Source organism: Coffea arabica, chromosome 2e (assembly GCF_036785885.1).
Source record: "Coffea arabica cultivar ET-39 chromosome 2e, Coffea Arabica ET-39 HiFi, whole genome shotgun sequence".
Taxonomy (NCBI): domain Eukaryota; kingdom Viridiplantae; phylum Streptophyta; class Magnoliopsida; order Gentianales; family Rubiaceae; genus Coffea; species Coffea arabica.
This window is the reverse complement of record NC_092313.1, coordinates 38,490,924-38,504,401: the sequence shown is the minus strand read 5'-3', so window position 1 is coordinate 38,504,401 and position 13,478 is coordinate 38,490,924. Positions and strand designations below refer to the sequence as shown.

General features: G+C 31.4%; 1 long non-coding RNA gene across 3 annotated transcripts; it reads left to right on the top strand.

Annotated features, from left to right (window-relative positions):
- The first annotated feature begins 5,385 nt into the window (after positions 1 to 5,385).
- On the top strand, positions 5,386 to 10,644 carry LOC113732564 (uncharacterized). 3 transcript variants are annotated; one of them, XR_011840791.1, is made up of 7 exons: positions 5,386 to 5,887; positions 6,015 to 6,057; positions 6,266 to 6,318; positions 6,497 to 6,590; positions 7,202 to 7,258; positions 7,738 to 7,951; positions 9,533 to 10,644. It is a non-coding gene; the product is annotated as an uncharacterized lncRNA (long non-coding RNA). The 3 variants fall into 3 exon arrangements; XR_003458802.2 differs by having other exon boundaries at positions 5,393 to 5,887; positions 7,738 to 7,799; XR_011840792.1 differs by lacking the exon at positions 6,266 to 6,318 and having other exon boundaries at positions 5,393 to 5,887; positions 7,738 to 7,799.
- Positions 10,645 to 13,478: the final 2,834 nt, after the last annotated feature.

Below are 13,478 nucleotides of genomic sequence, written 5' to 3'. Positions count from 1 at the left end.
GAGACTGGAATTTGACTGATTTATGGATAGAATCTTACAAATATGTATTCTAAAAAATTGTAGTTCTTTGAGTCTATTTTCCAACGGTATAAAATTTATAAATTTTGGACTTAAGAAGCTTGCGATCCGATTTTTCAAATAGTGCCGCGCAAAACTGGAGAAAATTTTGTTTTCTAAACTTGTTCTTGCTTCCATTTCCAACTATAAGTTGGAGTTGTTAAACCATTTTGAGCTTGATTTTATGAGTGGAATTGAGGTTTAAATGAAAGGAAATGAATTTCTTCAAATCATTTTAGGTCAGACAATTTCCAACTTTGTATTTTGAAAGTCTTGTTCTAATTTCTTCATACGTTTGACTATAATCGATGCTCTTGTGCTCCAAATGACTTTTGCAACGTTGATTTAGTAAGCACATGAGGTTTTCTCCTCGATTGCAACAAGAAAATATTATATTTTGATAGGTTATACGGGTATAAAACTTGTAAATTGATGCATTTTCTAAATGAAGTTTTGAAACCCCAATTTCTTCATGTATTTTGACTTTGTATTGCTAGTCTTTTAATATAATATATGACCACAGGACTCAAGAGAGTTCAAGAGGACAAACCAGGGTTAAAGTGAAGGGTTGCAATTGATTGGTGAGTGTTCCAATGCATGTTATTTGATTATGCATGACTTGAGAAAATACTATTATTTGCTTAAGTGCTCTCCTTTGAATGACATGAGAATAAGTGAATGACTTTTGTGATTTTCTTGTCTTGTTAATTTGCTATGAGCGCATGTTCACATTGCATGAATGTGTGATAAATGTGCAAGAATGTAGGCCGATGTGTACTTTATCACATCGGCTGAACTGAGTTTAACCCTATGCTGGCACCCTATCCGAGACTCGCCATTTGCGAGGTCGGATCAGCTGGACAGCTTTGGGTTTATAACTTACCAATGTTAAGTGCAAAGCTCAAAACTCGTTGTCGAAAGGCCTTGAATACAATGTTGAATGTTTAATATTAAATGAGGGGATTGTTGATTTATCAGAGGGCATAAGGTGAATGTTAAATGAGGGGATTGTTGATCTTTCGGAGGATATAAGGTGGGAGTTCGGAGGTTATAAGGTGGTAAAATGTAGGGGATTGTTTATTGGCAGTTATAAGGTGAAAGTTACTCCCTGTGAGCTCCGTATCCTTTTAATATTTAAATTATTGTTCATCCTTGTATTTATTTGAACGAATGATTGAATGCATGCATAAATGTTAATGTTTATCAATTACTTTACATTGAAAGATTCCTATTACAATTAATTGCTGCACTGCCAATTTCTAAAGTTCAGTATCGATTTACCTGAACCTATATTACTTGGGAAAATGTGCTTACATGTTAAATTAATTGTGTTATTCTCTTATTTTGCCTGTTTACCTGGAATGCTCACTAGGCTTAAGCTCATTCCACGTTTTGTTTTCCTTAACAAGATTCGGATCCTAGAGTGTTCAAGAATACTATTGGAATGTTTTGAGAGACTTTAAGTTTTTATTTTAGTAGAAATGATTGTAGTGTATATATTTTTGGGTTGTAATTAAGATAGATGCCGAATGATGAATCTTTTGTACGCAAACCTATGTAATAGCTTTTGGATGTATGTAAATGTTATTTTGGGGTGTAATGAATATTATTTTGGTTAGTTTAGAAATTTCAAGTAATTCTTGCTATGGATTGTAGTGAGTCTTGACAAGAGTTGGGCAGGCGGTCTACTGACCCCCTCTGGTTCACCTTTGGGGAAAGTGGGGCTATCACACAAACCATCCCTGGGCTCTATATCAATGTGAGAACCTCTGAGGAAACCACAACCGAATCTATCACTAGTGGAAGAGATACTCCCTGAATATTTTGTTGATAATCAATATTTGAGACTGAAACAACCCTAGGCCTTGGAAGAGAGCAAAGTAGGTTTTCTTCTATGGCTTTTGAACCAGAAGGGGGGTTTTGAATCTACTGAGCAACTTGATCCTCGGATAGCACTTGTTTCCTTGGTCGTTGACTGAATAAACTTTCTTGCCCCGAACAACGATTTGCCTCACCATGTCCCAACTGCCAACACCTATTACAATATTTTGGGGGATTCTTAGGCTTGATAATCTGCCAAAAACCACTATCTTCAACACCAATCCAAAACTGCGAACAAATGGGTTTTGACACATCCACTTTCACGTAAACCCTAGCAATACTAGGGCACGTGAGTGATGTCGTTGCTGCATCAACGAAAAGAGTAGTTCCTATAGGAAACAATAGAGAACAAGCTCTGTTTAATGAAGAAATGAATAGGGAAATTAGGCAAGAAGACCCAAATCGGGACCAACAAAGATTCCCTTGGAGTCCATCAAAAGACATGCATGGGGTATTTGTCAAGGTGCCAAAAACCCCTAGTCCATATGCGATGGAAATCAACTTCAAAAACAAAGCACAATAGAACATGGTGTGAATCAAGATAACCAACATGTACCACATTCTGGAGATCCACGGAGACGAAAAATTTACAAACTTCATCAATCTTCAAACATCTATGGGAGAATTTACCAATCAAAGCCAACTTGAAAGAAGCGGCCAAATTTGAGACATCCTCGTGGGTGAAGCAAACCGCCAATTTTCCCCTATGTAAAGAAGGAGTTTTCAAAGAGATAGGAGAGGGAGAAGAATCAGAAAATAGCTGAGAAAAGAATTTGGTAGAAAATTTAGGATGCCCTCCAGCGGATTGCTCAACGACAGCCATGAAAGCAAAAACCTAGCAAAAATATTAGTCTATTTTTGTTTTTTTTTCTTAGAACTTAAATCTAATTGAATCTCATCCAAAATTAACCATGACTGATCAAATGCATAAAGCATTGTGTGACTGAGTGTGCATTTGATAAAATTGAAGTCTGGAAACTAAAGTTTGAAATCTGAAATTTGAAGTCTGAGTCCATTAAATTATTGAATTGTTAAGCATTAAATCTAATACATCTGAGTGCATATCACATTTAGTGATAAGTAAATAGCTTATCACTTAATTTTGAGAGCAAGTTTTGCCTAAAAAATTCATTGCCACTTAATTAATTTAGATGTTAAATTTTTGTTTATCAAACAAGGTATAAGTATAATAGAGAGCATCCCACATGCATATGGACATTGACCTTCTTGACTCTAAATCTTTTTGACATTTTCATAATAGAAAAATGATATCAATTACTACTTAATCCAAGATACTAATAGAATTAAATTATACTTACAAATCAAATAGATATGGATTGGTTTCTATATTCTACTATTCAAAACATTGTTTTGCTTTCTTTTTTTTTTTAAATCCTTGTCCACATTTAACTGCAGCTCAATTTGCATTACTTTCCCAACATCATTATATACCAGCAAAAGTGAAAAATAAGGATTTTATATGTAATCTACCTTTTGGTGCAAATCTTTTTATGAGAATTTAGACTAATCATATAGTTTTGTTTTGACGATAATTTGAATAGGAAAGTGATGAATTGATTGAGGTAAAAAATAAGTAAGAAATAATATCATAATTTATTCAAACGTGTGTAAGACAGGTTATTAATAGATTGATAGAAATTTACCATAAATGAGAAAGACCAAAAAGGGTTCTAATTAATTGTTATTAGATAAAAGGAACAATGGTAATAAATGATCAAACCAATTACAGGAGGTCAGAACATGATTGAAATTAATTAAAAAAATGAAAGGGAAGAGTTGATTTTTTTTTAAAAAAAAAAATCAATCACATAAATAATATGAACGTATAAAATGCAAGTTATTCATAGATAGGTTACAATTTACCATAAATAAGAATGTGAAAAAATGATTGTAATCAATTAGTACCACACAAAAAAAAAATAAACTAAAAAACTCATGTGGCATGTAGATAGAATGTCCACTTCGCAGAAAATTAAAATAATGAAGTTAGCAATCTATCATATAAAGAATTGACGTTTTATGATATATATGTATATATACATACATACATACATATATATATATATATATATCATTTATATATGTATGTATGTATGCATGCATGCATGTGGTGGTCGAATGCATTAGACACCAATTCCAATCTTGAAAAAGTGCTTTACCTTTATTTCTTGTCCATCTTCTATAGGAGACACCTATTTTCTCCAATCCACTATGATTTTATCATTTATGTATCCCCAATTCAATATACATGATGTATGTGTGTCTATATAAAACAAACATATATAGATTCATTCATACATATATACATACATAGATATATGTATGCATATATATATATATATATGTATGTATTTGTATATGTATATGTATATGTATATGTATATGTATATGTGTATATATAGCCTATCAACTTATGATACAAATTTGAATAGTTGAACAGTTGATTCTTTTTTTGTCATCTTAATTGACATGTAGAACAGGACTCTATTTATATAAAAAAAAATTTCCTAGTCAAGAAATGGCAAAGACATTAGCTCCTTTTGGATTAGCTGTTTTTTGGGGTGTTATTAAAAAAACTTACTGTAGCAGTGTATATGAAAAATTTTTACATAAAAATTTTTTGAAATTTTTGATATATTGTATGGATGAGATATTTTTTGAATTATTGTGTATTACTGTAACATTGTATTTGAAAAATTTGTTTTTGAAAAAATGACCAATCCAAACAGAGCAAATATTGTTGAGGAAAAGATATCTTTTTTTAGGTATTTTGAAAAGTGAATTCATGTATGGAGAGAAAGGTTTTCCATTTGTTAGCTTGAAGAGATATGTGGCTATGCTATGAGAGAAGAATTAAGTAGAATAGAATTGATAAGATTTGTAGGGTCATGAAAACAATTTTTTCTTCCATATTTTATCTAGTTACTGAATTTCTCTAAAAATCGTAATATTTTTTTTATTCTACAACAAATAAAATTTTTGTTGAAAAATGAATAAATACATGATAAAATATTTACCATTTTTTTCTTGTTTCCAAGATGGGGAGGCTTACTTCACCATCGACCTATTTGTCAAAGTTAAATTAATAAAAACAATGTTATCTTGTTTTAGGAGAGTGAGGATAGGACCATTTAGTTAAAAGTTATTTTAATTAAAGGTTTGGATATTTATGTTTAATCTTAGACGGGAAGAGAAAATACCCCCACCCCAGATATTCGCCCGCCTCTTTTTTCCCCCTATGGGTAGCCACCCCCGCTGCTATCCTTATCGAGTCATTCTATTATGTTGTCGATGACTTAACAGGTAAATACTAAATACTGAACGAGTATTCTCTAAAACTGTAGATTCTTGGTCATTATCTAATGGGACACTTATTAACATATCTAGTCTATGCGCGAATGCCGTTGTTTCCAATTGAGTTCCAATTGCTGACATGGCGCGTTGCCATTGGCCAATTGATGGTCGTCCATCCGTGTGAATTCCCTCGTGTGAATTGGACGTCTGCCGATTGTTTTGTTTCTTTGTTTGCTTGGAGTGGTTGAACCGCTGATGTGGCCAATCGCTATTCGCTGGAGAATAACGATTATTCTCTGGTGGTGATTTAGTTTTTTTTTTATTATTATAACATCAACTAAATAGACAGAGAGGCAAAAGATTTGCCAAGATTCTCTCTTGGTGTGCACGTGACTCATTTATCTTCTACCATTAATTTGTTGCTTTCGGATTTGGTGAGGCGCTGGGCTCGAGAAAGAGAGACATCAGAACTCAGAAGAATACCTTTCCTCCTCTCCTTCTTTCAATGTCCGTCTCTCTCGCCCAGAAAGCCCTCTTCATCTCTTGTTGTTCCTGTTCTCTATCACTAAGGATGCCATTTTCCCTCTCTTATCCTTCATTTTTCCGATCGACAATAGCAAAAACCAAAGATATGGTGGGTATTTTTTACTTCAAAATCTCTTCCTCCCTCTTTCCAGAGCTTCTCTAATCTTTTTCTTTTCCCCTTTTTTGCGGGTTTAGATGTCTAATTTTTTTTCTTTTGTGATATTGCGATGTTGCAGGTATGAAATTTGGAGACTTTCTCCATCGTCGTCATGCTATTTTGTAAGTTTTTTCCTCTCTTATCCTTCGTTTTCTCTTATCGACAACAACAAAACCAAAGATCTGGTTGGGTTTTTTTGCTTCAGTTCAAAATCTCTTTTTCTTTCTTTTTCCAAAGCTTCTCTAGCTTTTTGTGTTTTTTTCCCTTTCATTTTTAATTTCCTTTTTGCCCTTTTTGTGATGTTTTGATGCGTAGTTACGAAATTTGCAGATTACCTCCGCCATTCTCATGCTTTTTTCTAAGTTTTTTCCTCTTTTTTAAAGGTAAGTTCTATAGGGTTATTTTCTAAAAAAAGACTTATTTTTGCTGTATCCTCCCCTTACTTTTGCCTTATTTCCATCTTTTATGCATTTAACAAATTTGAGTAAGTTCTTTCTGGTGGATTTAAAAAGTTTTTTGCCCATGTTTGATTATAGTTTGTATATTTTTGTGATGTTGCAGGTCCAAAATTTGGAATTTTCTTTGCTTCTCTCAAAAAAGTAATAATGTGGTAGTATGGATCAACATTATTCCCAGCCTGTTTTGCATAATATTGGTGAATATTTTGAGCCAGCCTTCTTCTATTCGCTTATATGTGATTACAGTTTATACTCTGCTTTTCTTTATTTTTTTTCTCTACAAAAGAGATTGCTTTGGATTTTTTTTCATTTATTTATTTGTTTTTATGACCTTTTAGATTAAGTTTCAATTTTGGTTATCATGAAGTGTTTATCCTCTTAGTTGTGTCTTGGAAAGTTTAGTTTTCTGACATGTTTTCTTGAGCCTTTTATATTGAAAATTTATAAATCCTCACTAGATGTTGGGACTCATTTGTGTATTTCATGGGTCTGTCCCTTTTGTGTTTTTTCGTACGTAGGGTTGCTTTTTTTTTTCTTCTTATTTTTCCCCCTTTTTGTTCTAAAGTACTGTAATGATACAATCATATTTTATTTATCAAATGTTTGATAGAATGCTAAAACCATTAATTTGTTATATAGTAGCTAAAATTGGGGAAAAAAATTGTCCACTCTAACCCACTTTCTTGACTTTTAACCGAAAGGCTTTGTTCCTCTATCTATGAATTTCCTCTTCCTCTTCTCATGTTCTTCACTTGCTAATAAAAAAGGAGAGCTATATATGCTTATGTTATCTCTTCTTCTATTGTAGTTTTGAAAAAAGAAAAGTGGAGATTGTTATGTGATAAAGCCTCTAAAATTTCTCAAGGTACTTTCCTCTATTTTATAGTATTCTCTGTATCATCATTTGGCCAGTAACGCTTACTAATTCTTCTGCACGGAGGTTATGGTAGGCTTCCTTTTTTCCACCTCCGACATCAGTGCACATGAGGTGATAAAGTGGGTGTATTTCTCTTCTTCTTTTGTTTAGGCCTTTATTTTCCATAGTTTGGTTGCCCGGTCTACGTGATTTTCCTCCAAAGAAATGTTTTTGCAAGAGTTCTCTCCTGAATTTCTCGCTTTTGACCATGGGCTCGAGGAGTCTGGACAACCAAGTTTAATCCTTTTTTTAACTGATCTTTATTTTGTTGAATGTCTCTAACAAATATTTGTGTTATACACTAATATGTATTATTGCCTTTTAAGGTGGCTTTTTATTTCCACCTCATTTATCACATACATTCAATAGATGATTTTACCTTTTTTATCTCTTTTTTCCAATTTACCTAATTCAATATGCATTGTCAGGTTCTCTATACAGAGCTCCGGAACATTATGATTTGTTATCTAACATTCGGCAGTTAGTTAAGGTATTTTCCATCATACTTTTTGTTTAATAGTTATCAAGAAATAGTTTTTGCTCTTTTTTCCAATTTACCTAATTCAATATGCATTGTCATGTTCTCTATACTGAGCTGCAGAACATTATGATTTGTTATCTAACATTCGGCAGTTAGTTAAGGTACTTTTTGTCATACTTTTTGTTCTTTAATAGTTATCAAGAAATTGGGGGCCTTTTACAACATGTATGTGTTTTGTTTGTCCACTGCAACAATGTATTATCAGGAATTTGTATTTAATTATATGCTTTTGGTATTATGTTAAATATGGTCTAAGTGATATGAAATAGGACTCTACTTCTTCTAAATTTTCAAGTCTCAACTTGTGCACGGATTATTAAAACCATTGACATTCATGTATTTGCTAATAATTGGGTGTTCGATTTTAGTTTGCCAAGTTGCATGTCTGTTAATTTCAATGAATTCATTTGAATGAAGACAATAAATAATGCTTTGCATTTGATGCTTGCTAATAGTCAGTGGTTTATTCCACTGGGGCAAATCTTGCTTTATTTTTTTTAATCTTTAACTCCTTTTTAAAAACTAGAAGTGAGATTTTTTGTCCTTGATAGGTTTACCTTTCAATATGTAAGTTGTTAACTGGAATTGTTTACAGCCTAGAGGGGCCTGACTTTGATGATAATTTCATGGGATATGCTTGACTTCAAAAAATTAATGATAAGTCTCATTTTGTGCTTGTGAAATGAATGGTTGAATTTTCCCTTTCTATAAGGCAGAAGTGTTGTTTGGATTTAAGCGTTTTGTCTTCTATTATTTTCTTAAATATGCTTTTAGTACTTCTGGTAATAAAAGAGTTTCACTCATTTGCACTTTAGATGGTTAGGTATTGTTATTTTTCTGGTGGTGACTTTCTTTTAATTGGCAAAAGATTTTTCACAATTCACCTTGAGAATGAAAATTGTGATTCAACTTAAGGTGACATAGCGATAACAAAATAAATGTGCTTAAGAATAAAATGGGCTAAGGCTCGCAAAGAATAAAATGGGCTAAGGCTCGCAAAGAATTAGAGTCTTTAAATTTTTGTCAAATAAAAAAGGTCAAATCATTTCTAATGAAACTACTATTGCATTACTTTGGCATTGATCGTAAACTATGGAAACATTTTGTTTTATTATTGGTTATGCATGCAAGTTCTTTGTGTAATTTTCTAACTAAAGGGGGAGAATTAGCAAAGAATGAAGGGGAAAGCTAAGTGATTTAGTTGTCTTTATCTTCTACTTCTATGCCTGTGATTGTGTTCAAGCATGTTCTAACACTTGATTGAGAAGTTTGGTCAGCTTTTGCTATCACAGTTGTTGAAGAAAAAAAATCAGTAATAAAAAGTTACTTGGGGGTTAGAACAAAAGATAACGAAGTTAAAATAGCAAAACAATGATGTGGAAGGTTAATAATATAGCTATCATGGTAAAGTTTGCTATGCTTTTTTTTATTGTTGGTTTCTTCAAATCTTTCTCCCGATCAAAAGTAGAAGATGAGAAGAAAAATAAGCAGACTAAAAGAAAAACATGGATTTTCAACCTAATCGAGTCATATAAAATGGCTGTGAACGGATGTTGTGTGCGACGCATGATTTTTTGCATTGTAATTTCTTCTTCTTTCTCAGTACTTCTCTAGCCTTTTGGTTTTTTTGTGGGGTTTAGTAGTCTAATTTTTGTGTATTAATTTGTATACATATGTTGCAGGTGCAAAAAATTGGAAATTTCTTCCAGCATCAGGTTCTATAAAATTTTTCCCTTTAATAACGTGCATTCTATTTGGTTATCATTTTATAGAATACAAATTGAGCTTTCTGTTTCCATCTTGGGCCTAATTTTTTTGGGATATTTGCCATATTGGAATCTTAATTTTTTTTCCAAAATGCATTTAATAAATTTGAGAAAGTTCTTTTATGATTTTTTCCTCTCAAAGATATTTTTGGCCTATCTAATCTGTTTATTTTTTGTGATATTGCAAGTCCAAAAATTGGAACTTTGCTTTCATTCTCTTTCGTGGTTTTCCCTCATCTCTTGTAATTCTTGCTTTTGTTTGCTTTGCTTAACTATTTTTTTTCCTTGTATTTTCTTTATTCTGTTTATTTGTTTACTTAATGTTTCTATCTGTTATTTTTCAATCTGCTGTTTTCTCTAAAGCCTTTTTCCTCAAGTGAAAAAAATAGAAAAAAAAATGATTTTGTGTTTGTGGGGTTGCAAAGTAAACATTTGGAGCAAAGCAGAAAAGAAAATGTGAAATTTGTTAGATTGGTTGTTATAGAATCTGGTGAAATGAGGATGGCCTTTGCTATATTTGTCTTAGTTTCAATAGATCCTGAGTCCAAGAAAATGATTCTGGTCCCTAGCATATTTGTCCTACTTGCTATATTTACAGCTTTTTAATTGCTATTGTTTCGTATTAGGTTTATTAATTTATGTTTCTTGTAGAAGAGGAAAATTGTAGTTATAGTACCTTTAGTCGGAGTGGACAGAGGGGATAAATTGTGGTTATATGTTTTTTGTGATTTTTGTAAATTGTGGTTATATTCACATTCGAGAGTTGAAGCAAAGAAGTTGGGACTGCTAGCTGAGCCATATTTGGCAGGAGCGCAATCAATGTGTAGTTTGGTTGGCTAAATGCAGCATATGATCCATCTGGGTTATAAGTTCCCGAGAGATGCGAGATTTGTTAGAAATGGATGTGTTAGGAGTTGTATATCATTATTTTGTTTCTATTTAAGAGGTTATGATCTCTTCCAATGTATCAAAAAAAATAAATAAATAAAAAGGTTCCTTTATGATATATATCTTTGGTGCTTCTTGCAGGATTTTTTTTTTTTCCTTTTGATTGGCCTTATCCCATAATGTTGTAAAATTACTCTGGCCGCAAAAGTGTATAGAAGTTTTGAGGTTGCTTTCCTCAAAACTCAAAAGACAAGAATATCTTAAGAATCAGTTTGGAATTATATCGAGTAATGCAAATATGTTAATATAGTTGCTTTTAAGTATGAGATTTCATTTGTAAATATTGAGGATACCAAAATATAATTTGTATGTTGGGTCAATGGCCAATAGTATATGTCCTTATCATGTCTTTCTCATGCTCTATTGTATCTTTTAAAGGTATTGTATTATAATTTTCATCTTTTGAACTTTATATTTTTAATAATTTTAAACTAATTATATACTTTTTAAGAACACAACTTTGAATATTTTGTCTGTCATTCACATTTATAATAATTTGTAAAATTAGTGAATATAATTGGGCATTTATCCACCGCGCATCGCGCGGTGAATCCCTCCTAGTCAATTAAAAAGAGTGTATACAGAGGTGTAATAGCAAAAATGTAACAGAAGACCTCATGCCAAAGTGGAGAAAAATTTGGCCCGGAGATGAGGAAAGAGATATTTATTACTTTTTGCCTTTAAGCCTCATTTGGTACACAGGGGTTGTCTAAAATAGAAAAACCTTTCTAACTTATCCATTCCAAGTTTGCTACGAGCCTATGAACATTTGAATTGGAAAGCGCTTTTTCTATAGAAAACTCATTCCTACTTTTTCTTAGAAACTCTATCCCTCCCAGAATCGTGAGGACTTTCTAGGTTTATTTTGGAATATTGAAAATTATTTGGGTCAAGTTTATCCTTATTTTTCTCCTTATACGATTGTCAACTATTAGGCATATACCTTTTTGTACTATTATCCAATATTAAGCTATTTGTTCGTTTAGACAATGATTAACCATAATCTTTTAAAAATGATTCTAGTTATTTTTAAATTTTTTTCCTCTATTAATTTTAAGATGTTATTTTTCTAAACTTTTGCACATATGTATTAGTTTTTATTTCATATGATATAGACATTGAAAACGTAATAATGAGAGAAAGTGAATGATTAATTCTATGTAATTTACTTTTCTAATAAGTTAGTAAACAAATAGCTTACCTAAAATGAACATAACAAGAGTGAAAATATGTAATGCCCTATAATATAATTTAGAGAAACTAAGTGAAATTTGTATTTATTTCAATCTAATATCTAGATATTAATTATAACAAACATTAAAATAGAATGGATATTCCATTCTGCCTTGTCTATCCGTCAGTAAAATGATAACTTCTTTTACAAATCATTCTTATTATAAAGGCATTCAGTTGGGCAGAAAAACTTTTCCATTTTGGACATTTTGACGTACCAAGCGCAGGATTAGGGGTTTAATATCCATGATTGGTAAACTAACAGATGAATTACCAACAATAGTTAGCCCAAAACTTGGACATGTTGTCATTATTATATGCGACTATGTGTCAATTCAAGTGAAATAGGAATACAATTCATAAAAATGTAACAAAAAACCTACTGTCAGATAACCCATAGAAAGTCCAAACCGTGCTAACAAATTTTGTTACCTTTGGAAGTGAAGCATGAAAACTTTAATGACACTAGTAATGATCAAGTCCAGGAAATAGCACACCCTATGTATGTATATATGTATATATCTTAGGGAAATCATGGTACCATTTTGTCCTTTATTTGGAGGATAAAATAGGAAATATCAAATGTGACGAATAGTTTACACCAATCGCTCCTCTCTCAGAAACAATTTCACAAATGCGATGTGTGTGCAATTCAGAAATGCTTTTTTATGAATTAATTTTATATAAGATTTTAAGTGCTAAAGTAAATGGTGGTATTTTAACCTTTTTTTCTCATCAAATAATGGTTACTTTAGTAGTTACCATATTTATAGTCATTCATTTTGTCTTTTTTTTTTCCACAAACGTTAACAGATATATATATATATATATATATATATAGTCATTCATTTTGTCAAGAGGTGTTTAGATTAGTTACAATTAAAAATAGTTGTAGGTAGTTATTTTAGCAATTTATATTTAGATAGTAAAGTAATAAGTGAATTTCATGGGGTTAAAGTTGAAAGAACATAAAGTGACACAAAAAAGTTTACACCAACCCCTCTCTCTCCCTTTATTATTAATTTTGAAAAATGAGGATGCATGTATATATTTGTGTGTTTATTTTTGGCAAATTATGGTACCATTTTGTCCTTTACAATAAAACCTCCATGAAATAATAGTCGATAAATTAATAACCTCTATTACATAATAATTTTTTCTAGTTCCCACTTGGGCTAACGAGCTAAATTAATAATTTTGATAAAATAGTAAGATAATAAATTTTTTTGAAAACCTTATATAGTCTTTTGGTTCCATTCATATCTTAAATTAATAATACACTCAAATTATAGATTATACTTTTCTAAAATATGAGTCTATATTTTTCTTAAAATTTAAATCTAATTGAATCTCATCCAAAATCAAACATGACTAACTACAAATGTGCAAGGCATTATGTGAGTGAGTATTCCCACGTGCATATGGATATCTATCTGTTTGGCATCTATCTTTTAGTATTCCTAAATCTTTTTGACATCTTGGTAATAGAAAAATGAAATCAATTACTACGTAATTGAAAATATTAATAGAATTAAATTATACTTACAAATCAAGTGGATATGGGTAGATATGGATTGGTTTATATTCCTTAGATAAAATTGTAAATACACTCAATAAATTAATAAATTATTAATTTATTGGTTATATAATACCTTTTAAATTAATAGAATTTGCATGGTCC